Raw genomic sequence first — 24,848 nt, 5'->3', positions numbered from 1 at the left:
AATGTTTATATTTGTGTCAACAATCTGCCTAGCAGCTTCTGTGGGGGTATAAGATTCACACACAGCCAGCACCCATAAAGCTGCCAGCAGCACAGGTTCTTTCGGTCTGCTTAAGCAAGAGAAGCAAGGTGAAGGGGTTGACAAGCTTACTTTTAATTCAGCATTCAAATATCATATTCAGCATTCAAATATTATTCAGTTAGTTCAGGGAAAAATGCCAGCACCCTGAATTTCAAAACAAAATGCAAACAAATTACAAACATCAACAGACTTTGTCTGATTCAATCGCAACACATAGTTACCAGAGTTCAACAAAATCTCAACATCCGGGTTTACAAGCTGGAGGGCTCCTTAGCTACAGCTGCCCGGAGTCTCCTCATCAACACCATCTCCAGAGCCCCACACAAATGGCTCTGTCCTCCCTTCTTATAGGGCTTCAGACATCAAACATCATCTGAATCACCAGAGCTCAGGCTCTTGAGTTGGCCCCTCCCCTTAGGACCCTGGGAGGTTCACATCCACATGGATTAGATTAATACCAAATGGGGTTTGGGCCTGGGGCTTAGCACCTAGTAAAGCTCACTGAGATAAATTGAGTCACCCAAAGAAAACAAAGGCCATTCTGGTTAAATATAAGACTTTCGAGCATTCCTGATGAAAAGAACAGTTGAATAGAGAAATTTACTCTCAAATACTAGACTCAAAACAAAGCTAAAGAAAGGTAAACATGAACAAGAAATCATAAGGGATTCAATAATGTTAAATTGTTTATATTTCCATATGAGAAGGTGATTAGTGTAATTTCTAATATCATAATTAATGCAGTTAGAAAGAGTATTCATAGACAGAAGGCACAGATGTGACTAGACTAACATATGATGATTTAAAAAAAATAAAATTAAGATCTGAGAAAGGGTGATGTACAGGGAAAAGGTATAAGGGAGAGGACGAATGTGAAAATAACACTATATAAAAGAGATGAGAAAGGAAACGTTTTTATAGTAGAGTGGAAAATGAGTGTGTAGTATATAACCTTGAACCTTATTCTCATAAGAATTTACTCAAAGAGGGAATAACATACACACTCAGTTGGGTATAGGAAACCATCTTACTTTACAGGGAAATAAGAAAGGAAGGTAATAAGAGGAAATTTTTCAGACTTATAAAAGGAAGTCTAGATAAAGGGAGGTAAGGGCCAAAAGCAAAAGAAAGACTTCTAAGGAGTGTCGAGAGAGAGAGAGAGAGAGAGAGAGAGAGAGAGAGAGAGAGAGAACAGGGAGAGACAGGGAGAAAGACAGACAGAGACAGAGAGAGAATATTTAGCTAACAAGAGACACACTTGAAACAGAAAGACACACGCAGAGTTAAAATAAAGAGATGAAGATCTAATAAGCTTCAGCTTAACTTAAAAAAAAGAGGCAGGTGCAACAATCATGATCTTAGATAAAGAAAAATAGAAGTATATAAAAGAGAAAAGCAAAATGGAGCCAAAATGGTGGAGAAAAGCCAGGAAGATGCCTGGGTTCTCCCCAGTTTCCCTCGGTAACAATATTCAATAAAGCCTCTAAATGGAATGTAGTGTGGCAGAGTGAAACAATTTTCCAGCTAAGATAACTTAGAAGGACTTCAGGAAAGGTCTGTCTCACTTGAGTAAAAGAAGAGTACACTATGGTACAGTCTAATGCACTCAGTGCCCAGGGAAGCCAGCAGGAGGCTCTTAGCCACAGCACAGATAACCACCTAGGCCCTACATTCCTGGCTCAGCAGGCTAATGACACATCAGGCCAGCTACAAGATCTCCAGCCCTAGCATAGAGAGCAAATTGCTAGTTCCAGAACTCAGGCACAACTAGTCTAAGTCACCCCAGGACAGTGGGCAAGCCACAAGCACATGAGTACCCAGGAAAGAAAGCCAGGGACCAGATCCCTGCTCCCCAGCACACGTAGCTTGGGGCAGTGGCCCCTGTGCCCCAGGAGCAGAGCACGACTTTAAAAGCCACAAAATAGACTTTAAAAGTGAGCAAGAAACAAAAGAGAGCTGACCATAGAAAGCTACTATGGTGACAGGGAATATCAAAACTTAAATACTGAAGAGTCACTGTCAAATTGCCCACTTGTAAAGCTTGAAAATGCAATGTGAATTGGTCTCAAATCCAAAAAGTTCCCTTGGAACAGCTAAAAAAGGGGGCGCATCTTAAAAACCAAGTAAGAGACATAGAAGAAAATTTGGGAAAAGAAATAAGAGTTACGAAAGAGAATTATGAAAAAAAAAGAGTCAAAAGTTTGGAAAAGGAAGTACAAAAATTTACTGAAGAAAACTCCTTAAAAAAACAACTGACCAGATGGAAAAAAAAATCCACTAAAGAAAACAACTCCTTTAAAAGCAGAATTGGCCAAATGGAAAAGATGGCACAAAAGCTAACTGAAGAAAATAATCCCTTAAAATTATAATTGGGCAAGTATAAGCTGATGACTCTATGAGACATCAAGAATCAGTCAAACAAAATTAAATGAAACAATAGAAGAAAATGTAAAATATCACATTGGAAAAATAACTGATCTGGAAAATAGATCCAGGAGAGAATTTAACATTTATTGGACTACCAGAAATCCATGATCAAAAAAGAGCCTAAAAAGGATCTTTCAAGAAATCATCAAAGAAAATTTCCCTGAAGTCCTAAAACCAGAGGGTAAAACAGAAATTTTAAAAATCCACCGATCACCTCCTGAAAGAGATCTCAAAATGAAAACTCCAAGGAATATTGTAGCCAAATTCAAAAAATCAGGTCAAGGAAAAACTACTGCAAATGGCTAGAAAGAAACAATTCAAATATCAAGGAGCCACAGTCAGGAATTTTTTTTATTATTTACATTTATTTATTTAACATATTTAGTTTTCAGCATTGATTTTCACAAGAGTTTGAATTACAAATTTTCTCCCCATTTCTACCCTCCCCCCCACTCCAAGATGGCATATATTCTGGTTGCCCTGTTCCCCAGTCAGCCTTCCCCTCTATCACTCCCCTCCCCTCTCATCCCCTTTTCCCTTCCTTTCTTATAGGGCAAGATAAATTTCTACACCCCATTGCCTGTGTATCTTATTTTCTAGTTGCATGCAGAAAATTTTTATTTTTGTTTTTGAACATCTGTTTTTAAACCTTTGAGTTCCAAATTCTCTCCCCTCTTCCCTTCTCAACCACCCTCCCTAAGAAGTCAAGCAATTCAACATAAGCCACATGTGTATCATTATGTATAACCCTTCCACAATACTCATATTGTGAAAGACTAACTATATTTTGCTGCTTCCCAACCCATCCCGCTTTATTGAATTTTCTCCCTTGACCGTGTCCCCTTTCCAAAGTGTTTGTTTTTGATTACCTCCACCCCCATCTGCCCTCCCCTCCATCATCCTCCCCTTTTATTTTTTTTTATCTTCCCCCCTCTTCTTTACTGTGGGGTAAGATATCCAATTGAGTATGTATGGTATTCCGTCCTCAGGCCAAATCTGATGAGAGCATGGCTCACTCATACCCCCCTCACCTGACCTCTCCCCTCCTCCCACAGAATTGCTTCCTCTTGCCACCTTTATACCAGATAATCCAGCCCATTCTATCTCTCCTTATCTCCCTCTCTCAGTATGTTGCTCTCTCATCCTTTAATTTGATTTTATTTCTTTTAGATATCTTCCCTTCATCTTCAACTAACCCTATGTCTGCTCTCTCTCTCTCTTTTATGTATGTGTATATATATATATATATATATATATATATATATATATATATATATATACAAACATAGATATATACAAACATACACATTCACTTATATATATATAAATAAACATATATATATAAATAAACATATATATATATATATATATATACATAAACATATATATATATATATATATATGCATATTCCCTTCAGCTACCCTAATACTGAGGTCTCATGAATCATACATGTCATCTTTCCATGTAGGAATGTAAGCAAAACAGTTCAACTTTAGTAAGTCCCTTGCAATTTCTTTTTGTGGTTCTTTTTCTTGATTACCTTTTCATGCTTCTCTTGATTCTTGTGTTTGAAAGTCAAATTTTCTATTCAGCTCTGGTCTTTTCACTGAGAAAGCTTGAAATTTCTCTGTTTTATTGAAAATCCATATTTTGCCTTGGAGCATGATACCCAGTTTTGCTGGGTAGGTGATTCGTGGTTTTAATTCTAGCTCCATTGACCTTCAGAATATCATATTCCAAGCCCTTCGATCTCTTAATGTAGAAGCTGCCAGATCTTGGGTTATTCTGATTGGGTTTCCACAATACTCAAAGTGTTTCTTTTTGGTTGCTTGCAATATTTTCTCCTTGAGCTGGGAGCTCTGGAATTTGGTGACAGTATTCCTAGGAGATTTCTTTTTGGAATCTATTTGAGGAGGCGATCGATGGATTCTTTCAATTTCTATTTTGCCCTGTGGCTCCAGAATATCAGGGCAGTTCTCCTTGATAATTTCTGGAAACATGCTATCTAGGCTCTTTTTTTGATCATGGCTTTCAGGTAGTCCAATAATTTTTAAATTATCTCTCCTGGATCTATTTTCCAGGTCAGTGGTTTTTCCAATGAGATATTTCCCATTGTCTTCCATTTTTTCATTCTTTTGGTTCTGTTTTATAATATCTTGATTTCTCATCAAGTCACTAGCTTCCACTTGCTCCAATCTAATTTTTAAAGTAGTATTTTCTTCAGTGGTCTTTTGGACCTCCTTTTCCATTTGGATAATTCTGCCTTTAAAGGCATTCTTCTCCTCATCGGCTTTTTGGAGCTCCTTTGCCATTTGAGTTGGTCTATTTTTAAGGTGTTGTTTTCTTCACTGTATTTTTTCAGTATTTTTTGGGTCTCCTTTAGCAAGTCATTGACTTGTTTTTCATGGTTTTCTCGCATCCTTCTCATTTCTCTTCCCAATTTTTCCTCTACTTCTCTAACTTGCTTTTCCAAATTCTTTTTGAGCTCTTCCATAGCCTGGGACCAGTTCATGTTTTTCTTGGAGGCTTTTGGTGTAGGCTATTGCACTTTGTTGACTTCTTCTGGCTGTATGTTTTGGTCTTCTTTGTCACCAAAGAAGGAATCCAAAGTCTGAGACTGAATCTGGGTGTGTTTTCGCTGCCTGGCCATATTCCCAGCCAACTAACTTGACTCTTGAGTTTTTCAGTGGGGTATGACTGCTTGTAAACTAACGAGTTCTATGTTCCACGTTTGGGGGGGAGGTGCCAGCTGTGTCACACCAGCACTCCTCCTTCCCCAAGAACCCCCAACCCGGATTGGGCTTAGATCTTCAGCAGGCTGTGCACTCCTGCTCTGATCCGCCAACTTAATTCCTCCCACTAGGTGGGCCTGGGGCCAGAAACAGCAGCAGCTGTAGCTGCCCCACCTCTGCTGCCCCCGGGGCTGGAAGCTGAACTGCGAACTCCTTCCACTCCCGCAGCTTTTCCCACTAACCTTCTCTTCAGTCTTTAATGTTTGTGGGTTGAGAAGTCTGGTAACTACCGCAACTCACTGATTCAGGGCGCTAGGGCCCCCTCTGCCCGGTTCCTGGTCTGGTTGGTCCACGCCACTCAAGCTGGGCTCTGTTCCACTCCCTTCCCACCTCCCAGCTCCCAGCTCTGTGTGGGATAGACCTCACCCAGAGACCATACAGGCTGTTCTGGGCTGGAGTCCTTCTTCCCTCTGCTGTTTTGTGGGTTCTGCAGTTCTAGAATTGGTTCAGAGCCATTTTTTATAGGTTTTTCGAGGGACTCGGTGGAGAGCTCAAGCTGGTCCCTGCTTTCCGGCCGCCATCTTGGCTCGACACAGTCAGGATTACAGAAGACTTAGCAGCTTCTATATTAAAGGAGCAGAAGGTTTGGAAAATGATATTTCAGAAGGCAGGGGAGCTTGGCTTGCAACCAGGAATCAACTACCCAACAAAATTGAGCATAATCTTTCAGGGGAAAAGATGGTCATTTAATGAAATAGGAGACTTTCAAAATTTTCTGATGAAAAGACCAGAGCTAAAGAGAAAATCTGATCTTCAAATACAAGTCTCAAGAGAAGCATAAAAAGTATTATGCTTGACTTTGCTGGATAAGTTATTCTTGGATGCAGCCACAGCTTCTTTGCTCTTCAAGATTTAATGTTCCAAGACCTACAAGTTTAGACCTCTAGGTCAAATCTAGAGGTGGATGAATTATCTTGCTGGTAAACCTTATGGAGTTACCGTTTTCCATTTAGCAGTTTCTGAATTTCTCCATCATTTTCATTAAATCAGTATTGTTGTCGTTGAGTGTGATGAGGAAATGTGATGCTGCACACCAAGAGAGAAAGAGACAGAGACAGAGAGACAGCAAGAGAGAGCAAGAGAGAAAGAGAGTGAGAGAGAGAGAGAGACAGAGAGAGAGAGAGACAGAGAGACAGAGAGAGAGAGAGAGAGAGAGAGAGAGAGAGAGAGAGAGAGGATGCTTTGATCTAAATTCAGACTCCATAATTCTTTCTCTGGATGTGGATAGCATTTTCCTTCATGAGCCTTTTACAGCTGCCTTAGAACCTTGCATTGCTGAGAAGAACCAAGTCTATCAAAGTTAGTCATCTCCCAGTGTGGCTACAACTGTGTACAATTTTCTCCTGGCTCTGCTCCCATAACTCAGCATCAATTCATATAAATCTTTCCAGGTTTCTTCTGAAGTCTGCCTGCTCATCATTTCTTATAGCACAATAGTATTCCATTACATTCATATACCACAACTTGTTTAGCCATTCCCTATGGACATCCCCTCAATTTCCAATTCTTTGCCACCACAAAAAGACCTGCTATAAAACTTTTTGTACATGTGGGTTCTTTTCCAATTTCTATGATCCCTTTGGTATACAGACTTAGAAGTGGTATTGCTGTGTGAAAGGGTATGCACATTTGTATAGTCCTTTGGGCATAGTTCCCAATTGCTCTACAAAATGGTTGAATCAGTTCACAACTCTACCAACAATGCATTAGTATTCCATTTTCCCACATCTTATCCAACATTTATAATTTTCGTGTTTTGTCATACTAGCCAATCTGATAGGTATGATATATGGTACCTAAGAGTTGTTTTGATTTATATTTCTCTAATCAATACTGATTTAGAGCATTTTTCATATGAATATAGATATCTTTAATTTTAGGAAATACACTTTTTCCCCCTTAGCTATACCTGACATCTTCACAAAAATTGATCGCACATTAAGGAATAAAACCTCTCAACCAAATGCAAAAAAGCAGAAATATTAAGTTCATCTTTTTTTAGACCACAATGCAATAAAAATAACATTCACTAAAGAGCCATGGAAACATAGATTAAAAATTAATTAGAAAATATATAATCTAATCCTAAAAAAAATGTGTAGGTCAAGAACAAATTATAGAAGCAATAGATCATTTAATTAAAGAGAATATCAAGAATGAGACAACAGACCAAAATTTATGGGATGCAGCCAAAGTAGTAGTAAGAGAAAATGTATCTCTCTAAACGGTTTCATTAATAAAATACTGAAAGAGCATATCAACAAATTGGATGAGCAGCTAAAATAAAAGGGAAAAAAAAAACAAATAACAAATTCCCAAATAAACATCAAATTGAAAATACTCAAAATCAAAGAAAAGAATCATAAAATTGAATATAGAAAACCACTGGACTAATAAACAAAACTAGGGGCTGCTTTTATAAAAATAATAAAAAATAATATAGATAAATCATTGACCAATTTTATTTTTAAAAAGGAAAACCAGATTACCAGTATTAAAGATGAAAAGGATGAATTTGACACCAATGAAGATGATATTCAAGTGATAAATAGGAAGTATTTTGCCAAATTATTTGCCAATATATCTAACAATTTAAGTAAAATAAATGAATATTTACAAAAATATAAATTGTCCTGATTAACAGATGAGGAAACAGAACACTTAAATCATCCTATCTTAGAAAAGGAAATTAAACAAACCATAAATAACCTCCCTAAGGGAAAAAAAATCCCCAGGACCAGATGAATTCACAAGTGAATTCTACCAAATATTTAAAGAATAATTGATCCCAATAATATATAAATTATTTGGGAAACTAGGAAAAGAAGGAGTCCTGCAAAATTCCTTTTACAACAAAATTATGGTAAATATCAATAACAAAACCACAAAATCATATGATTATCTTCATAGATGTAGAAAAAGCTTTTGAAAAACAAGACTCATTCTTATTAAAAACTCGAGAAAGCATAGGAATATATGCAGCTTTTTTCCTTTTTCCCCTTAATAGCATTTTTTTCAATTTCATGTAAAGATAGTTTTCAACATTCATTTTCTGTAAGATTTGGAGTTCCAAATTTTTATCCCTTCCTCCCTTCCTTCCCTCCTGCCCAAACAACAAGCAATCTGATACAGGTTATGTATGTACAATGACATTAAACGTATTTCCACATTAGTCATGTTGTAAAAGTAGAATTAGAACAATTTTTTTAAAAAAGAAATAAAAGTTAAAATAGCCTGCTTTAATCTGCATTCAAACTCCATAGTTCTTTCTCTGGATATGGATAGTATTTTCTATCATGATCCTTTTGGAACTGTCTTGGATCTTCGTATTACTGAAAAGAGCTAAGTCTGTTATTGTTGATCATTAAGACAATGTTGCTGTTACTATGGTTCTGCTCACTTCACTAAATTAAAGTTCATGCAAGACTTTCCAGGTTTTTCTGAAATCTGCCCTCATCATGTCTTATGGAACAATAGTATTCCATTACATTCATGTACCACAACTTGTTCAGCTATTCCCCAGTTGATGGGGATTCCCTTCGATTTCCAATTCTTGCCCATCACAAAAAGGGCTGCTAAAATATTTTTATACGTGTCGGTCCTTTTATTGTAACATCTTTGGGATATACAATTAGAAATGGTATTGCTGGATCAAAGGGTATGCACATTTTGGTTGATTTAGGGGCACAGTTCCAAATTGCTCTCCAGAATGGTTGGATCAGTTCACAACACCAACAGTGCATTAGTGTTCCAATTTTCTCACATCTTCTCCAACATTTATCTATAATATTATCCAATCTGATAGGTGTGAGATGGTACCCCAGAGCTGTTTTAATTTGCATTTCTCTAATCAACATTGATTTAGAGTACTTTTTAAAATGATTATAGATAGCTTTAATTTCTTTATCTGAAAACTGTCTGTTTATATTCTTTGACTATTTATCAATTGGGGAATGACTTATATTCTTACAAATTTGATTCAGTTCGCTATTGTAGAAGGGAGGCCTTCATCAGAAATATTGGTTATAAAAATTGCATCCCAGCTTTTTGCTTCCCTTCTAAGCTTGGGAGCATTGGCTTTGTGCAAAAACTTTTTTAAAAAAAATTTAATGTAATCAAAATTATCAATTTTGAATCACAGCTCTTTAAAAATAATAAATATTTAAAACCATCAACAAAAATTATCCATAATAAGAATAAGCTAAGAGGCCTTCCCAATAAGATCAGGGTAAAGCAAGGTTGCCCCATCATCACTACTATTATTCAATATTGTACTAGAAATGCTAGCCATAGCAATAAAAGAAGACAAAAGAAATTGAAGGAATTGGAATATTCAACAAAGGAAAAAAATCACTCTTTGCAGATGATATGATGGCATACTTAGAGAATCCTAGAGAATCAAGGAAAATACTAGTTGAAATAATGACCAACTTTGGCAGAGTTGCAGGATATAAACTAAACCCATAGAAATCATTAGAATTTCTACATATTTTCAATAAGGTCAAGCTACAAGAGATAGAAAGGGAAATTCCATTTAAAACTACTTCAGACAATATAAAATATTTGGGAGTATATGTGCCAAGACAAACCCAAGACATAAATGACCATAATTATAAAATAATTTAACACAAATAAAATCAGATCTAAACAGTTGGAGAAATAATAATTGTTTGTGGTTAGGCTGAGCCAATATAATCAAAATGACAATTCTACCTAAATTAATTTCTTTATTTAGTACCAAACCAATCAAAATACCCACAAAAAATTTCATAGAGCTAGAAAAATCATAGCAAAATTAATTTGGTAGAATAAATTTTAAAAAAAGTTTGAACAAACAAAAGCAATGCAGCAAAGATTGGGAGGAAAGCAGCAAACTGCTGTCTTTGGGAAAGATCTCATTTCTCAACTATATAGAAAACGGATTCTAATTTACATAAAGAAGAGCAATTCCCTAAAAGAAAAATGAGCAAAGGATACAAACAGGAAGTTTTCAGAAGAAATCAAAACAGTCTATAGTCATACAAAAATGCTCTGAATAACTATTAATTAGAGAAATGCAAATAAAACAACTTTGAGGCATCACCTCATACCTATAAGACTGACTAATTTGACAGAGAAGGAAAATAACTAATCTTTGAGTAGTTTGGAAAAATTGGGACAATAAGGCAATGCTGGTGGAGTTGTGAAACAATCCAGGCATTCTGGAGAGTAATTTGGAACTGTGCCCCAAAGGTTATAAAACTGTGCATACCCTTTGACCCAGCAATACCAGTACTAGTTCTGTATTCAAAAGAGATAAAAGTTAAAAGAAAAGGGCCAATATGTATAAAAACATTTATAGAAGCTCTTTATGTGGTGGCAAATAATTGGAAATTGAGGGATGCTCCTCAACTGGAGAATGGCTGAACAAAGTACAGTATATAATTTTATTGGAATTCTATTGTGCTATAAGAAATGATGAACAGGATGGCTTCAGAAAATTCTAGGATGACTTCTATGAACTGATGAAAAGTGTTCTCTGCAGAACCAGGAATACATTCCACACAGTAAGAGCAACATTATTATTATGATTAACTGTAAATGGCACAGCTATTCTGAGCAATACAATGATCAAAGACAATTCTGAGGGACTTATAAAGAAAAATGCTATCCACCTCCAGGGAAATAACTGATGGATTCTAATTTCCAATGAAAATAATAGTTTTTCAACTCCAAAAGACTCAAGATGGAAAATGTCATCTGCATCCAGAGAAAGAAATATAGAGTGTTAATGGATATTGAAGCATACTATTTGCTCTCTTTTTTTTGTTTTGTTTGTTTTTGTTCTTTTTCATGGGTCCTCCAATTCACTCTAATTCTTCTATGCAACTGACTAATGTGAAAATCTGTTTAATGAGAATGTATATGTAGAGGCTATATAAGATTGCATGCCATCTTGGGGAGGGTAGAGGGGAAAGAGGTGTATCAGTAAGGCATTAATAACAATGCAGATGATAATTGTCAAAATGCCTACGTAGTTCTGTATTGAAAAGTATACAAGCCTCTCCACATAGAAGGTAGAAGAAGTAAATCATTTATTCAGACACCAGAGAACTGTATCCCACAAGCCATTTATCCATTCTATCACAGAAGTAAAACACTCCATACACAATACTACAAACTGGAGCCTTGCCATCCCAAAACCTCTCTGACCCCCTGCTGGGGTCTCCCCCAAAACAAACTCACAGCACAGCTAAGTCAGTTTGTTCAGCTCTAACCATCACAGGGGAGGCCATCAGCAGCCATCAGCAGCATAACTGCTCTCTCTCAGCATTTCTTGTGACTTAACATCCTTTTCCTGTCAGGAAGCTCTTCCCACCACATGTAACTTAGGCTTCTGAAAAGGCAATCAGTGAATGTGAAGATCTTCTCTGCCCATTTGAGTGGGCTTTGGAGGTGGGGCTCTCAGGGTCCTGGGGTGAGTGGCTAGGACTGGAGCTAATGGAAGCCTGTGGTGGGAGGAGCTTGCTGAATGGTTGGAGCCAAGCTAAGAGGCAGTTAGGGAGAGAAGTTAAGAGCTGAAGGAGAGAGGAAGCAGTCAGCTAGCTGGAACACAGCTTGGAGATTGCAGCAGAAGTGGCAGCGACAGCAGCAGGTGCTACAAAGAAGCAGGACTAATCCTCGTGAAGACTGGAGAGTTCTGAGCAGGGGCTTGAGGCCAGTGGGTGGTCTTCTTGCTGGAGGGCCCTGGCATTCCGAGGGTGGGGGGGGCCGGGAAAGCACCAGTATGGCTTGGCTTGCTGCCATAATGTTTTTCTATGTCCTCCTGGTCACTATTGTGAGACGGGCATACTGGTTTTGGAAGGTTCTTGCCAGTATGTCAAACTGGGGACACTGGTCCATGGGTCTGCTGCTTTTGAGTTTCAATAAATGCTTTAACTCCTCTGCCTTCTACTTAGAGAATTCCTTATATCCTGCGATTCTGGACCATTCAGGCATATTCATGGTTATCTTTGAAGTCATGAATTCTGCCTTAATGATATAGCTTCCTGTGAAGGTCACATGGCCTATTAATAGGTAGGAAAGATCTTCAAATCTAAATTGCTACTACAGGAGTTGAAAAAAAAATTAAAACCTTCGGAAGTGAATGTTGAAAACTAAAAATATTTTTTAAAAGAATGAGGTAGGCTGTGTGACCTTGGGCAAGTCACTGAACCCCAATTGCCTTGCCCTCCCCCCTCCAAAAATAAAAAAAGTGGAATAAAAAAAAAGAATGAGGTCGAAGGAATAAAAACCCAAAAACAAAACTCTTTCAGTCAGTGTACCAGGCACTATAGAATCTAGAGATGGAAATTCCAGCTTCTTTCACTATCTTACAAATACATGGCTCTCTTTATCAGAATAAAGAGGTAAAGGAGTATATATGGTTCAGTGCAGGGCCATTTCCATTTCAGCAAAAATAATAGTAGCAATATAAAGCTCATAATCATCCTGAACTTGGGTCAGAGTTAAGAATACCATTGTAATCCTTCTCTTCCATCATTGTAGAGTTGGAAGGCTATGAATGCTGAATATTGCATGTGGTCATGTATAGTTAATGTGGTGGTTGGTTTTTCTGTATTGCTTTTTTCTTTCACTTTAAGTATTTGTTACAAGGGAATGTTCTTTGTGAGGGGGAGGGGAGGGGAAATATACTCAGAAATGAATTTTGTCATTAAAAAAGGCATCAATACCAAAAAAAGTATAGTTTTGTTGTTTTGTTTTTTTTTACTTTTTTTGGTCTATATTTTCTTTTGCAACATGGCTAATATGGAATTAGGTTTTGCATGACTTCACATGAATTTTGTTTTTATTTTTGTTGTTTAGTCATTTTTCAGTTAGAGTTGTGACCCCTTTGGGAGTTTTCTTGGCAAAGATACTGGAGTGATTTGCTTTTTCCTTCTCCAACTCATTTTACAGATGAAAAAAGTGAGGTAATCAGCACTGAGTGACTTGCCTAAAGTCATAAAACTAGTAAGTGTCTGAGGCTGGATTTGAACACAGGAAGAGGAATCTTCCTGACTCTGGACCTGGCCTTCTATCAACTGTGCCACCTAGCTACTTTTTCTACCACCACCAAAAGCTACTAGGGTTGTCTGCCATTTCCTTCTCCAGTTGTTTACGGTAGACTTGCCCATGGTCACACAACTTGTAAGTGTCTGAAGCCAAGTCTGAATTCACGTCTTCCTGATGCCAGGACCAGCACTCTACCCACGAAGCCATCTAAAAATCATTTTCGTTTCTTCAGGATGGCATAGAGGAGAAAATGAGGGAGATAATTTGAAACTGAAAATTTTTTAAAAACTATATAAAATTACATGTAACTTACAAAAATAAAATAAGATAAAAATAAAATTAAAATGTGATTCTTTAAAAATAAATAATTAACTTAGTATAGTACCCAAAACTATGCTAGATAACAGGGTTCTATTTTTTATTATCCTTTGTGAAAGACCCACATACGATACATTGAATTCTAATGTATACTGCCTTATACTGTCTCAAATGTAAAAATGGATTTCAGAAATGCTAATTTCTTGAGTGATTGACAGGCTAGTGAAGGGCAGCACTGTGAGCTGATGATGAAGGGGTAGAGTCAGGGATGGAGGAAAAAAGGAAGCTCTTTAGAGAATATAAGGAGGCAATAGAAATGATGATTTGTTCCAGGTTAGACGTACTTTAGGAGACAGCCAGAAGAAACTGTAGGCCAGAGACCTGTCCTGTCAATTAGAAACGCCTTAATAGTGAGAAGCAGCAGGTACAGAAAAGCTCTCTAGGAAGTCAGGAGGAATTCAAAGTAAGACTAGCTAAAAAGATGCTTGGGGGAATCAAGGAAAGGAGGGCACTGCCTTATCAGGGTTCAGAGTGCTATACAAAGGGTGATTTTGATCTGACACTGAGGGGTTACAGTAGCCTAGTAAGAAACAATGATGTCCTTTGAATCCAATTTGGTCTTTTCAATCATGTCCAACCCTTCATGACCACAGTGTTTTGCCATTTCTTTCTCAAAGCTCATTTTACAGATGAGGAAACTGAGGCAAACAGGATGAAGTGATTTACTTAGGTTCACGCAACTAGTAAATATCTTAGGCCAGATTTGAACTTAGGAAGATGAGTCTTCCTGACTCCAAGCCTGGCACTCTATTATATTAGAGACAGCCTACAATCCATGATTAATTTTAGTTACTGAAATCTTCTAAAACTTTGCTCTCCAGTATTGCACTAAAACAGGTTTGCCTCATTGTCACCCCACATACATACACACACACACACAGACACACACATACGTGCACACGTGCATGTGCGTATAACAGAGCAGGTGCTATAAATTAAAACCCACTAACATTCAATGTACTTTAAGGTTTGCAAAGCACTTCACACATCACAATCAGTCTATGAGGAAATGGCGACGATTTAACCCCATTTTTATCTGAGGCTCAGAGCAATTCAGTGACTTGTCTATGATCCCACAGCTGTTAAGTATCAGAGGCCAGGTCTCACTTAACCATTTGCTCTAACCTCTTTCTGTTATCAAAAATCTCACCAAATGTAACTGGAAAATATGGCTCAGCCTCAGTATATACCATTATGTATCAGAGGCACCATTCATGTCCCTCAACTCCGAGTCCTACCCTCTTTCTACCCCACCATAATAAGAACAGGAAATACAGAAAATACAGGAAGAGTTAATAATTATGAGTCCATGGTATCTGGGGGAAGATGAGAAAAAAACCCCTATGTCATTCCTTTAATTAGTTGAAGTACAAATTTCTAGAACCTTCTCTGTAGTATGTTCCAAACTATTAGCTTTCCTTTTCAATGTCTAAATCACAAACTCTCCTGAATATAAGTTTGTTTGTTTTTTTAGCTCATAATTAATTTTATCTAGAACTAGGAATTTGCATGCTGTGGTAAACTGTTGACTTATGGGATGAGAGGGCTGTTAAAGAGGGGAGCAATGCTGGCTCACGGAACAGTCCAATAGGTTCAGACATGAACGGAGACAAGGTATCATGTCATACAAAATTGGGCCTGCAATGCCACAAGTTTTGAGAGGGAAAGTGACCCACAAGAAAAAGCTACTTTGGTGATAGGAACCTAGAGGTCTAGCTTTGGGGTATGGTAGTAAATTAATGCCATTGGGCACTGGTCAATGGAGGACCACACAGTGGGTAGTTAGCTATCTTTGGATTTCTGAGATAAATGATCACAGATGTTGGTATCCCAGGAAAACACCTCAGCGACTTCACCCTTGTTATGGTTTTGATCTTATTACAAAATATGTGTTTTCACAACTAAATATAGAGGTCATAGTTTTTTCCCTAGGCATCCATACTGTAAAAGCAGGGAGCATCTACCTTTGATCAAGCTCAGATGTCTGACAAGGGGGACATTTTGCCCTAGGTGACTAATTAAAAAAAATAAATAAATGCATAAATGAGATAAGGCAGCACCATTGACATATAACTACTTCAAACCATTCGAACACCTCAAGTAGAATTCCAGAGGAATAACAATGTCATTGCATCTTTTGCCTCCACAGATGAGGAATCATGAAAGCATAGTGGACAATCCATGTTTTCATTAGTTGCATATGTGGGATCTCTGTAGGATTTTAAGATAATTTATACCTGAGCCTCTTCAGATATGCTCCTTCATGTCTTCAGGGTCCAGAGACCTTAAGGTCAAAAAGGTACTAGGGAGATCCTCCACCCCAAAGCCTTCATTTTACAAATGGCATAAAATGGGACTCGGAGGGTAAGTAACTTTCCCAATATCACATAGGTACAAACTTGCAGAAACAGGATTCAGGCATGATACTCTTCCGCATTGTTGGGAGTTACAGAAATAAGTGAAGTCCACAAATATTACCTATACATGGCTCCTTTCAGGGTCTGATCTCTCTTATTCCCTCCTTGCCTACCATATGTACAAAGTTCTGCTGTCATCGCCTGGGTGCCAACAAATACTGCACTCCCTCAAAGTAATATTGCCTAATTTGGGTCTATTAAATAGTGTATTTCAAACTCTGTTATGGGGCTATTGGTCTACGTTGTTGTTGTTTCTACTAGAACATTTCTAGGGTCCTCATAGACTCAAAGTCTTTAACTGAATTTAATTTAAAATTGAACTTAATGTTTAACAAATATACCATAAGACTTGTTTCCTAATGCCCATGTGCTCTGAAAGGTGACAGCCAGCTGATCTGAGAGGTAAATCTATGCTAGTTGTTAATAAGTGCTAATATGGTATGCATCTTGCTTTCCACATAATATTCAGACATTAGGATTTGCAGGGACACTTGACCTGTCATCTATGAACTTGTTTTATTTTTTACTAGTCTTTCTTCCTCTCTTCTAAATTGTCCCCATCTTATCAATAGCCTTACTAAAATGTGGCACCCAGAAAAAAAGGTAATAATCTAGATGTATAACTAGGGAAAAAGTATAACAGCATATTGACTTTCTTATTCCTATAAAATATGCTTCTTTTACTGTGGTCTAATCATTGCATTGGCTGTCATAGTCTATTGTTGAATTATGCAAATTGATTATTTAATTCTCTTGAGGTCCACTCAAAACCTGAGACCTTTTTACAGATGAACTGCTTATCCAAAGTGCCACTGATCAAACAAAGGACAACAATACAACTTTTGAAAAACAAACGACAGGAACTATCTGAATCTCAACATTCATTCCTGACATGGGAGAAAAATGGATTGATTCTTATGTTAATAAAAGGGCCATATAATGAAGTGTTTTGATAACTTCATTCCACTTCTGATATTGGTCTTTGTTATGACGGATGAAATTTCAGCCCATTTCTATGCATGACAAAGTCAGTGATAGTGGCCTTCTATTCCTCGGAATGAAATCATATTTATTGAGCCTTTCTAGGCCCCATGACTAAGTAGGATGAGCTGAGATCAAAGCCCATTTAAACAGAGGAGCCACTGAAATATTGAATAATGATAATGACAGTAAAATTTAATTCTCTGTCAGTGGTAATATATGAAACAGCAAGGCGCTCACGCCAGAAGTCTCTACTATAAAAGCAAATATTAGACATTTTCTTATAGCACAAGAGCGGCATTAAACACTCATCAGAACAATGCTGTGTGTTGGCAAGGGCAGAAAATGCTATTTTTAATGATTGTAACCATTGCATATTAACTACAAACAAAGCCAATCTTACATATAAACAACTTTTGATTTATTCATTTAGCTCCCCTCTTCTTCATTAGAAGGATAAAAACATGTTAATAATTAAGATGCCAAAACTTTGTTTTCATCCATATGACTGCAAAAGTGAGAGCTATTGCTGGAGCTCCACTACCTGAAGAAAGAAAATGACCTATGAAATTGACACATAATTCAGAAATTTAAACATTCCCCTTTCCTAGTCTAATGCTTCTAATGAAGGTCTGAGAGATCAGTTGAAACAAACGCACTGTTGTAGATCCTAATATATGGCTTTGATCCCTAGTTCTCTGACATTAGCCCAGAGTTTCTGTCAGTGTTAAATAAGAGACAATGCACAAATACAGAAATGACTAAACCCTCCCCAGAGTCCCTCCCACCACCAGAGTGACCATGAAGGCAGCTAGATTCACAAGTCAAAGAGCCCAGAGATGATCTCTTTATGCCAAGGAAAACCTTACTGAGTCATGATGAAAGTTTTAAAGGTATTTTAAAATTCTTTCAGGAGTTTTACAAGGCCAATAGAGAAGACCTCCCTAACAGATTCGAAAAACATATATTATATAAATCTAATGGATAATTAGTTGCTATCCAGAAGTGGTGTTTACATAAGAATTAGTCATGTGAGCATTTATCTTAGACAGACTATGTTATATTTATAAGTGTTTTGTTTTTAGTATAAATGGTGAGCAAAAAATAAGGCCCTCTTTCTCCAAGTGGCCTGCATACTACAAATGAGGAAAAAAGAGCGTTGTAAAAAGAGCACTGAACAGGGAAAGGTAGAATGGGGTTCTAGGTGAGACTCAGTGTTATACAGTGGAAAGAATTTCATCCTTAGGGTCAAAAGACCTGGGTTCCAGTTCCTTTTTGTTTTTAAGTAAAAATAAATAAATTCTTATTTATATATTTTATTTTTTCTTTAATTTCCCATTATATCCATTCATTTCATTCTTTTTGAAAATGAGAGAGAGAGATCAGAAAAGTAAAGAATATAGCAAAGCCTGACACTGTATATACTTTGCTGCATAGCCATATGCCCTCACCTCTGCAGATTAAATAGGCATTTTCTCATCTTCTTTTATAGGATAAAGCTTGCTAATTTTAATTTTACTGAAATTTTTTGGGGAAAGAAGGTTTGGTGGGTCTCGTGGTGTCTTTCCCATTTACTGTATTATAGTCATATTCTGTATGTGTGTATACACACACACAAATACACACATTTTATACATATATATATATTATATATTTCTGGTTCTCCTTCCTTTTTGGTACATATGTTCATATGTCTTCCCATGTTCTTTATATTCATCATTCTGTATATCACAGCAATTTATATACCATAATTGCTTAATTATTACCCTATTAATGCTCATGTACTTTTTGCAAGATTTGAACTAGAAACCATGTACTCTGTTATCATAAAAAGTGTTTGTATGTGCATATATACAAATGCAGACTCTTACCCTTTCTTTCTGGGCTGCTGCTGCTCCTGATGTATATGTATCTGTGTATATGTACATATATGCGTACATATGTGTATGTATGCATATACACAGGGAGAGGCATAAATATTGCATAGATTTAGGCCTATATACAAATACATGTATGAGTACGCATACATGTGAACATGCATGCATCCATGATAAATGGTGCGTTCCATTAAAATTCTTTTAAGAATTATTTAATATATTTGGACAATATTCTATTGGGAACTTCTTTCAGTCCAAATTTCTTATCTGATGTGCATTAACTTCGTTCTAGGTTCTAATTATAAAATTGGGCAAATCACTTAAATTTTCAAAGCTCCCATCTCCATCCAAAAGTGAAAGACTACGAGGTGATAACCCACAGATGACTTGAAGTGAGGAAGATTAATTGTTAACTCATTCCTTTGTATCCATGTACAAGTATATCCATGAACAAGTCATTCAACCACCTATGTCTTGGTTTGTTCATTTGCAAAATGGGGATAGTAATACATGTATCTATCTACCTAAAATGATGGTGGTTTAAAGTTCAAAGGAGATCATGGAATAACGGAGACAGTTCTGAAAGGGACCTTAGAAGCTACATAATCAGGGTAGCTGGGTGGTGCAGTTGAGTACAGCACCAGCCCTGGAGTCAGGAGGACCTGAGTTCACATTCAGCCTCAGACATTTGACTCACGTAATAGCTGTGTGACCCTTGGCAAGTCACTTAACCCCACTTGCCCTGCCTTCCTCCCTCCAAAAAAAAAAAAAGATTTAAGAAGCTACATAATCCAAATGCTTCATTTTGTGGATGAGGAATCATGCCAGTGATAGTTAACTGATTTGTCTAAGGTCACAGAGGAAATCAAAGTCAGAATTGGGATAGGTATCCAGATCCTCCAACTCCACACCCTGTATTCTTTCTGATATACCATGTTATCCTTCCAATCACCCCATGTATATAGTGTAGTACAAAGCACTGTATAAATACCGCTTATCACTACTTCACAAGTCACATGCATAAAGAAATTCAGCAAAGAAATGCATGTTTGAAAAAAAATAGACGAGCCTGGCACACAGTGAGTGAAAAGCACAACTGATAGACCATCCTTCTGCTCCACTGGCATCCTTCAGATGTTAAGAGATTTTAAAAAAGGACCTCAGCACTTTGGATGGCTCCCTCTGCAAAGAACATAAGGGAATGTGGACAAGGGTCCCAGAGGATGGCCAGAAATTGTTAGGTTGGGATATGCATTAGTTGGGATATTCATTGGTCTATGGCACGTCTACATAATTGAGCTCATGGATCCATTGTTGTGCTGGTATGTTTTTATTATTGCTAAGACTTTGGTCAATTCATTCCAACACTTTGAATTCGGTATTATCAACTATACAATAAAGGGTTCTAGTAGAAGAGCTAGGTGGATGTTTGATATCTAAGTGACACAGAGGATAGAGCCCTGGGCCTTGAGTCAGGAAGACCTGAGTTTAAATCTATCTGCAAATATTTCGTAGCTGTGTGACCCTGGGCAAGTCATTTAACCAATGTTTTCCTAAGTTTCATCAACTATAAAATAGGGATCATAATTGTACCTCCCTCCCAGAATTGTTGTGAAGACAAATGAGAAAATATTTGTAAGGCACTTACCACAGTACATGGTATATAGTAGGCGCTATTCTTTCTTTAGATTACAAAGAAAAAACATGTCTTGAAAAGCTTGAAGGCTTTCAAAGCCATCTCTTCACAGCAATCCTAGGAAGTCAGTCCAGTAATTACTATAATCCTGATTTTAAATATGAAGACAGCACAGGTCAAGGAGGTCAAATGGCTTCCTCATGGTCCCACACTAGGAAGCACTAAAGCCAAGATTCTAACCTGGGGCTCCTGTTGCCAAATCAAGTATGGGTTTCATTACACCATTACTTTCCCAACGATATCTGAAATTTTGTAAGATCTTAATTCATACGATTTTATAGAATCATGTTAAACCTGTCAGAAATGTCAAGTCAGAAGGGTAACTCTGTCTTTATCATCATGTTTCACTGGAATAATTGGGGTAAAATAATAATCCGGTCCTGGGGAACTTACTCATGATATTACTCTTTTTCTATACTTATCCCCATCTCTTTCCCTCTTCCCTCATCCTTCATAGTCCATATTAGTTAGTATTGATATGTCCAGAAAATAAGGAGTAGCAATATTGAAGAGGCAGTGTGGTGCAGTAGGAAAAATGGTAGCTTTGGAATCGGAAAACCTGGGTTTAAATCTCAGTTTTGTCACTGACAACCAATATAACCCTGTTCAAAACATTTAACTTCTCTGGACTGTATTTGCAGCTCAAAGTCTACCAAATGCACTGGAAACTAAGTGTGGTACAAGGGGAAAGTAAATTGAGGCTGTAGATATGTGGGTTCCATTTTAGGAAACAACAGTTATGCTCCCTGAAGTCTTGCTATCATTTAAAGCAACATATTAGGCTGGCCCTTCTCTCCTTTAGAATTCAGGGCCCCCAGGGGAAGCACTTAAGATGCTAAGAAAGACTCTTACCCTTACTTTCTGGGGTGCTGCTGCTTCTGATGCTGCTCAGCTCCACTCTGGTTCTCATTTAGGGACAGGAGAAGGGAACATGCTTCCCTGTGGGAAGGCAGCGGGAAGATATCCAAGGCTCCTGACACCCTTAATAACAAGGCAGGGGAAACGAAAGTTCAGAAACAGTCAGGGAAATTGTCAAGTCTCTAGGGACTACCTGCCGTTAGCTCTCACCCCCAGACTGTTTACTGTGTCAGGGTTTTATACCCACACCCCATGATTTAGCGTGGAATCTCCCTTCGCTGTGCAATGGCCCTGACCATGTCAGCCTGATCATTAATTAAAGCTGGCGTTTTATCTCCTTCGGATGTAGCAGGATCCATCGATGAGGTCTGTTAATCTGGACCTGCCCAGAAAGATTTCAGCTGTTCGATAATCTAAATTATTCCGGCATTCAACATTGCTTTTATAAGCTCTGAAATAAAGGAATCCCTGTGGGCCACTTATTCTCCACTACCTGTGGTGTGCATTGTCAAACCCTTTCTCCCAATTTAGCAAGTGCCAAAGGAGTTGCTTGTTTAATTGGAACTGACAAAAAGGAACCAACAAGCAAATGTGAGTTGCATTCACAATCAACAACTAGTCTTGAACCCTTACATGCTACAAGAGAGAGGCATGAAGACAGAAGAGTTGTCGTTTTCTCCAGACACACCTTTATCTTCTTTCCTCCACTATGCAAAAAGTGCTAAAAAAGTGAAAAGCACTATGCAGTAGTGCTTAGAGAACAACGAAATTTGAGGTCAGGCAGATCTGAATTCAAATCCTGCCTTTGGTGGTTACCAGCTGTTTGACCCTGAACATTTTAATTCCTTTTTGCCTCAGTTTCCAAATATATAAAATTGGGGGATTTTTTTTGATGTTCACTATGGTCCCTTACCATATGCCCCTCTGAATAAATTACTTTAATTAAATTTACCTCGCTTCCCTGTCATTGCCTATTGAATTTTTGTTGTTGAGTTATTTTCGGTTATGTTCGACTCTTCATGACCCCATTTGGGGTTTTCTTGGCAAAGATACTGGAGTGGTTTGCCACTTCCTTCTCCAGCTCATTTTACAGATGAGGAAACTGAGGCAAACAGGTGAAGTGACTTTCCTAGAGTCACATAGCAAGCAAATGTCTGAAGCCAGATTTGAACCATGGAAAACGAGTCTTCTTGACTCCAGGCCTAGTACTTTTTCCTCCTCACCCCCTAGCCTCCCCGTTGATTTTCTACCCAACCTCACTCAAGAACCACCTGTTCTATGATGATCTTCCCTTGGAACCTCTTGCATCGCTTTGCAGTGCTTAAATGTGCTTGGGGATGAAAGAATCTCCATTCTGGAACTAGGAGGAGCCTTGAAGGTCATCTAGTCCAACTCCCCATTTTACCGGTAAGGAAACTGAGACCAAGAGCGGGGCATTAATTTGCCCTCAATTTTACATCGATTAGTTCCAATGACTAGATGCAAACTCTTAGACTCCGATGAGATTTCCAGAGTTCTTGCCTTTATGTCCCTTTGTCTGATTATTTCTCAATGTAGGCTTTTGCTTTCTTTTCATTTCAAAGAGATATCATTTTACGGGCTCAGCTTGTATTCACGGAGAGCCCAGATTAGTCCAATAGAATGCATTTTGAGGGTCACTTGTCATGATGCACAGATTGCTAGTTTTAAGGTAAAGAGCCCTTGGCTCCTGGCTTCAGGGCTCTGATTTTACCTGCGTGACCATGGGTACGGGAATAAACCTTTCAGTGCCTAGGATTCCTTTCAAAACAGCATTACACTACGGTGCAGGGGGATCACTGACCCGCACTGGTGCCAGGAGAGTTTCTTTAATGACAATTGCAGGTGGCCCTGGGCCCTGGAGGAGGGGAGGAAGCTGGGGCGCGGTCGGATGACGTCATCAGTGCGCCCCCGGACCCGGAAGAGGCGTGGCAGCAAAAGAGGAAGGGGAGCCGAAAGAGGGGCCGAAGCGACGGTTTCCGGGCAGCCCCCGGGACACTGCGAGGCTCTGCAAGTGCCCCAAGAGGAAAGTGACCTGCCTGGTCTGCCTAGAGCACCGCGTCGACGTGTGGGAGCATTGCCCGGTGGCCCGCCGCGCCAGGAGTGTTCTCCAGCCCTACCTACAGCGGCTCCAAGGCCGTGACCTCGACCCCTGCCGCTGGCTCTGCCACACCCCCCTGGCCACACCACACTGCCGGCCTTGTCTGCTCAGATCTTTTCCCCGTCTCTCCTTTTAATGAAGGAGCGCCCGCCAGCTACCAGTGCCCAGCCGGAGTGGCCCCGGCCTTCCCAGGCCAACCTCGCGGGCCCTGTGGCTGCTGCCCTGCAGGAGAAGCTCCTACTGATTGATGAAATGACTCCAGCCCCTGAGACCCCTGGGACTTCTGGCTTCTCTGAGCGGTCCGATGTCAGTGCAAGTAGCCCCTCGCGGCTGGAAGAGCAGAGCGAACCCCCTACTCATTCAGTCCATCCTTCTACAGCCCCGAGGTCTGGGCAGCGTGCCATTATCCAGGTGGGCAGCCCTGAGCCCTGGACGGTCTCGGAAAGGATATGATGCCCGGGAGGGGGTCGGGGCCCAGCCCCGATGGTGACCGTGATGATAAAATGATCAGTACTGACCGAGGCCTGTTAGCCCAGCTGTTTAGGAGCCCAGCAGGGTCCCGAAAAAGTCCCCGCTGCAGTGGGCAGGGCTGCTGACCCTGCTGGGAGCCCTGGCTTTCCTGGCCCTCTTGGTTCTCATATCCAGCCTGGGCAGGGCTGCGGCTGACAGCGACCCTAACCTGGACTCTCTCCTGAGCCCTCACATCCTCGACCTCTGGTGGGAGTACCACCTAGCTGGGAAGAGAGTTGTGGCCAGTGTGGGGCAGAGGATACTGGCTCCCCGGCCCTCTCCTCCCTGCTCCAGTCTCCTGAGACATGAAAGCTCCAGTAACGTGAGGGGATAAGGGCCTCTTGACTGTTGCTGCTGAGGTGCTGGGGCTCGGGCCTGAGATCTGCCCCCTGATCTGCTTTTCCTCCGGAGTATCCCCAGAGCACCGGACCACACCGACCTTTCCCCCTCCATACTCCCTCTCCCTCAGGAAAACCTGTGATGTTGAAAATAAATGAAAGAGAGAGAGAGAGAGAATTTCCTACATTGATAAAAATCTCAGGTGCAAAAAAAGGTATATTTATTTAGATCTTACTTTTGATAGTCTTGCATTTATTGATGTTGGTCTTTGGTGCACCTATACATCTGGGCTTATTATTTTGTGTTCCTTTATGGCACTACCCCTGAGTTCCTAATAT

At 39.1% G+C, this 24,848-nt stretch overlaps 1 pseudogene; it reads left to right on the top strand.

Moving 5' to 3' along the window:
* Positions 1–23,284: 23,284 nt before the first annotated feature.
* LOC118854959 lies at positions 23,285–24,114 on the top strand (annotated as a pseudogene).
* Positions 24,115–24,848: the final 734 nt, after the last annotated feature.

This window comes from Trichosurus vulpecula, chromosome 6, assembly GCF_011100635.1.
Source record: "Trichosurus vulpecula isolate mTriVul1 chromosome 6, mTriVul1.pri, whole genome shotgun sequence".
NCBI classification, from domain to species: domain Eukaryota; kingdom Metazoa; phylum Chordata; class Mammalia; order Diprotodontia; family Phalangeridae; genus Trichosurus; species Trichosurus vulpecula.
This window is presented reverse-complemented; position numbering and strand designations above follow the sequence as displayed.